We start from the raw sequence: 6000 nt of genomic DNA on the forward strand, positions 1-6000 counted from the left end.
ATTTGAATCAGAAGAAAATTCTACGACTTTGGAAATAATTTAATTGAGTCGATTTGTTCAATGTGGAATTAAATTGGGTTGTCATAAGAATTGTTCAACTAGAGAATTTGATTAAAGAATTTTTTTGAAAAATTAATTTGAAAAATCTAAGTGATTTTTTGGAAAAATTAATTTTGATCAAGTAAAATTAAATTAATCAAATTAATTAAAATTAATATGATATTTTTAGAAATTAATTTTCAAGTCAGTCAATTGGCCCAATGGGTAATTGAACTTGAAAATTGGACTTGAGATCGTAAATTGGGCCTAGGATCCCAAAACTGGTCGAACCAGGCCTGGTATGTGAAATAGGGTCGATGGTCCAACTGGTGGCTAGATCGGATCGGTCGGGCCGTCACTGGCCCAAATCAAACGGGCAAAAATCGAACCAGCTCGGGGTGCTAGTGGCTGCGACGACGGTATTCCAATGGCCGACAAATGGTTGACGGCGGTGGGTCTTCGGTGGTTGAGCAGTAGAACAATTACACTCCTATTGGGACTCTACTAGAGAACTTGATTTCAGATTAACTATTTCAAAAATAATATTATTTTAATAGATTTAGTATTAAATTAAATTTAATACTTATCTTAATAATATTTTATTAATTTAATATTAAAGTGATTATCTTAATATTGAATTTAATTTAATGTTTATCTTGGGTATTTTACCAATAAAGGCCCATTTCCAACTTTTTTTACGAAAATGAGCCTATTTCTTAATTATTTACTGGAATAGGCCGAAAACGGGGAACTCGTGTCCACGTCAGCGCGAAGTCAGGATATTTGCCAGCAAAGCGCTTCCTCAGGGACGCCCTTTGCCCGTGTTTTTCAAACGGTAAAAAATTTAATCGTTGGACCCCCAACGGTAAAAAAAAAACTATAAAACCCCCCTCCCCTTGATTTTTTACACAAAAAGTCCTCCTATCCAAATTCTCTCAAATTCTTCCAAAAATTCTCTCATATTCTCTCAAATTTTCTCAAAGCTCTCTTTAGTTTTTTGCAAAAAAGCTCTATTTAAATTTTTTTTTGAATTAGTTATATTTTAAATTAAATTTTTGCAATGGAAAGGGAATTAATTCGTCTTGATAATAAACATATCTCCGTCGATCAAATGACAATGGTAAGTGATAATTTTAATATTTCAATAGTATTTAATATTTTTTAATTTATGCAATTTTAATTAATTTTTCAATACAATTTAATATTTTTTTCATTTATGCAATTTTAATTTTAATTTTATAATTTTTTATAACAGTCTGTAGATCGGGTGTTGCAATGCTATATTCGTAATATGTCTGGTCCTCCATCGCCGTTAATAGAGGGTTACCTGCGGGACACTGGTTTTTGGCACGTGGCCACGATAGGCCGGGGGTGCAAGTTGGACCCGAAACTAATCAGTGCGTTGATAGAGAGGTGGAGACCCGAGATGCACACTTTCCATTTTCTATGCTGAGAGTGTACTATCACTTTGGAAGACGTGGAATTGCAATTGGGATTGCCGGTGGATGGGTACGCGGTCACTGGGTCTACTTATTCTGCTGATTGGAGCGCCGTATATTACGAGCTTTTGGGTTCTATTTTGGATAATATTAACGGAGGTCGGATCGAGATGGGCTGGTTACGAGACACATTTCCGGAGCCGAATAATGATTCGACTGAACTAGAAAGAATACAATATGCTCGGGCATACATTCTTGAGATGATTGGAGGTTTATCTAATGCTGGACTTGTCATGAAACCGCGTACATCTGAGATAGCTGCTGAAACTCGTTGATTTTAGAGCAGTTGGTGAACTTAGTTGGGGGTCTGCCGTGTTATCAACATTGTACCGGGAGATGTGCGGGACGACGCTACCGAATAAAGTCAAAATCGGAGGTTGCCTATCACTACTGCAATCATGGGTACGGTTTCGCTTTCCATTTTTACGTCCTCGAGTGAACCAGCCATATACATTCCCACTTATAATGAGGTAAAATTTAAAGTAGATTTTACAATTATTACATAGATTTAAATTATAATTGTATGATAAAAATTTATTTAATTAGGTGGAACCATTCGGCGAGTTATGTTGGAATATCTACATCTTTTGAAGATATACGGCTTCTATTAGACCAACGGTCCGAAGCACAAGTAAGTTTTAAATAAAATATATATAGATAATAAAATACTCTTTTGTATTTAGTATTTAATATTTAGTATTTAGTATTTAGTATTTAGTATTATGTATACAACAAATATTTTTATTATGTTCATATAGTTTCAATGGACACCATACGAGGATCCGGCAATTCGGGCAGTAATTTCGGATGAATTATTTCAAAATCCGAACGTTTGGCACGTGAAGGTTCCATTGGTCAACTATGCTATCGTGAAGATGCACCATTCAGTTCGAGTATTGCGGCAATTTGGCTTCCAACAACTGATTCCCGTGGCACCTGAGGTGCTCGATGATGAGCACAAAATGGACTTACGGCAATTGCATACGGATTGGCCTAGATTCCACTTAGTATATATCGAAATGTGGGAGAATCGATATGATTATATACCTATTTGGGAACTGATCATCGTTCCTGAGTTAGCGTGCGTACCGGAATACATGCCATGGTTTAGGATCCATGGGAAGCGATATTTATTATCCGAAGAAGAGAGGCGAAGGCAAATTCGTGTCCAAGAGAACGACGAGGCCCTTTAAATTCAAGAAGAAGGGATAACGGCCCGGGCCCATCAACAATGCCCGTACAATCAGCTGGTCCATCAATAGCGCCTACACAGTCACCGGGCCTAACACTTCAACTAACGACACCCATATCACAGCCTTTTCAGATTATGCTAGGTGCGTATCCTAGCCCTTATATATATCCTAACCCTTATATGTTTCCATTTTCCAGTCCTATGGCAGGTTAGAATGCATGGTCCGGTTCATCTCCGTTCCTAATTACTCTGAGTCAACCACCGATCTATAGGCCACCGTCGCACGAGGTGCCATCGGGGAGCTCTTCTTTTTACCAATCCCCATTGCTTTATAGGATTCAAACACCTCTGCCATGGGTGATGCAAACACCTCCGCAGTCATTATTCTATCAAGGTGGCTCATCCTCCCAACACCCACAACTAGATCTCTAGCCGGATGGACCACAATCCCCGCTGAAGCAACCAGAACCCTCTCTGGAACCTGAACTAAGGAGGAATCCAGCGCGTAACTGTCAATGACCCTCATGTGGCACTGATTCCGACCGGCACCAACATTGATTTTTTTAATATACTTGTATAAACTTTTTTATATTTTTTCATTTAATAAAATAAAATTTGTTTTTAATATTTTAATTATAATTTACTCTTTTATATTTGTAATAAAATAAAATTTGTTTTTAGCATTATAATTATAATTTACTCTTTTATATTTTTAATAAAATAAAAGTTGTTTTGAATAAGGAAATATTTTAAAGTTTTCCATCATTTTAATAAAATGTAAATAATGCAACATAATTTTATTACAACAACTATCAGCTATTCCGATTTGGACATGATCGAGTTGTATGGCCCGGGTTCCTACACCATCCGCACAACTTATGTTGGTTGGTTGTTTCTCAAATATCCATATTGTTACATATTCTAGTCAAGCAAGGTTGACCCTTTGGTTTACGACGCAAATCTCTATCCGGTAACAACTTAAACGGAGCAAGCGATATAGACGACCAGTTACGTTCATCTGGGACCGGTGGGAATACGTGTCTCCACACATTGTACATGTATTCTATTTTGTACACTTCGTCGACATAGCTCATGGGATCCAGACGGAAATTCTGACAAGCTGCAATTACATGAGCGCATGGATAACGAAGTGTGTCAAACCTCCCACAGTCGCAGGTCCTATTTGTCAAGTGTACACGATATTGCCCGCCAACAATACCTTGGTTCGATCTGTCAAACTCCGTCACACGAAACTATAGGTTGTCACGATCGTGACACACTGTGTTCATAGTGTTGGCCCGTGCCTTCACTTTGTTAATTTCTTGCAATACCTTCGTGCACCATACATGGCCTCCCTGCATTTCGCCTTTATACCTCGCTGCTCACTTTGGAAATAGTGTTGCTAAACGAAAATACGTCTCTCGCACAATCGATGTTATCGGCAAATGACGCGTTCCTTTTAGAACAGAATTTATGCATTCATCCAAGTTCGAGGTCATTTGACCATATCGTAGGCCGCCGTCGTATGTTTGTGTCCACTGTTCGAAAGGTATGTTACAGAGGTAGTCATGGACTTTTTTATTAACTGAATGCAAAACCGCCAACATCTCATGAAAACGGTCATTATTTATCTCATACCCTGCGAATATAAGATGCTAGCAAAAATTACATACCACTCTTCCATTCAGAATAAATTGAATATTACAAAAGAAATTATATTAGTAAAGATTAAATACCCATGTTGGTCACTTGTCGTCGTTCACTTGTAGATCGAAATTGCCTGTAATAGTTTGACGTAACATGCCTCAGGCAATACTAATGGTGTGTGCGATGCCATAGGCTACCCTGACGCTCAATTGAGGCTAGTATTTCGGTGCCCTGATCCGATATAACACAGATATCAGGTTGGGGGCAGACATGCCTCCTTAGCCTAGAAAGAAAGAATTCTTAGTCATCAGCTGACTCTCCTGGTGTTATTGCAAATGCAATTGGAAGGATTCTCCTATTGCCATCTTGTGCCACAGCTAGCAGTAGTCGATGGGTATATTTACCATACATAAATGTACCGTCAATTTGTACCAATGCCTTACAGTATAGAAATGCGTCTCGGCATTACTTAAAGCTCCAGAACAGATGCTTGAACAACTGGCGTCCACGGAGCAATCGATCGTTGTAGTACGCAGGTACCGTTTTAAGGTCTGTTATGCAACCTGGGATATATCTCTCCAGCACCTGACACCACTACCACACTTCATTATATAAAGCATCCCACCCACCATGCATCTTTTTCAATGCCTTTTGCTTAGCTATCCAAGCCTTGCGGCAAGAGGGTGTGTACCTCAATTGGCTACAAATATTGGCAATTAAGACCGGCACTGAAGTCTTGGGATCTGCCTTCACCGTCGGTAGTATTAAGTCAGCTAACATATCTAAATCTATCTTTGGATGATCTTGTGAAACACCTGTAAACAAAGTACGTTAAATAATGTAACATTATGTAATAACAATATTATTCAGAAACCCTAGAAGTTTAGTGAAACTGTACCGCCAACACATGTATGTGAACCTTTGTACTTTTTAATCTCCCACAAGCCTGTCTTTTTCCTTAACGAGCCCATAATTTTCCATGAACATGTGTTGTCTTTCACTGCACACTTGGCCTCAAACTTATCGATTTTGGATTTAACCACGTTGTAGTTAACCTCGTCCATGATGCTATATTGTTTCAATGCACCAAGACAACTATCTTTATTGGAAAACACCTTACCAACTTCCAGTTCACCTGAATCCAATGATAAACTTGTACGGTCACGCCTTCTGTATGGTAGATTTAGAAACTCCAACGCATCATCTTAAGATAGATCGACATTATGCATGTGGGCTGGAGGCGAGTACACCCTGAATCGTAGATCTTCTTCATATTTATCTGAACCACCTTCAACATCCTCAGGTATGGTTGGAGTAGGCTCCGGTTCAGAAAATAATGCAACTTCTGCACCATCGGGCCCGAGCTCTCGAGGTGGATCCACATCAGATTCATCATCTGACCCACCATCATCTGTAACGAATGAGGTTCCCTAGCCAGTGGACGTCGTTGGGAGTAAATAGTCCCTTCTTGTGGATATTTTAGAACGTCCCCAATCAGATGTTGATTCCTAACCACTAGTAGTTGATGTCGTTCCCCAGTATGTATTTTCAGTATCAAACGTCGACCCACTGAGGTGCATGTCCCATGCACTAACGGAGTCTCGGCCAGGTGTTGTGTATTCC

Source organism: Gossypium arboreum, chromosome 4 (assembly GCF_025698485.1).
Source record: "Gossypium arboreum isolate Shixiya-1 chromosome 4, ASM2569848v2, whole genome shotgun sequence".
Classification (NCBI taxonomy): domain Eukaryota; kingdom Viridiplantae; phylum Streptophyta; class Magnoliopsida; order Malvales; family Malvaceae; genus Gossypium; species Gossypium arboreum.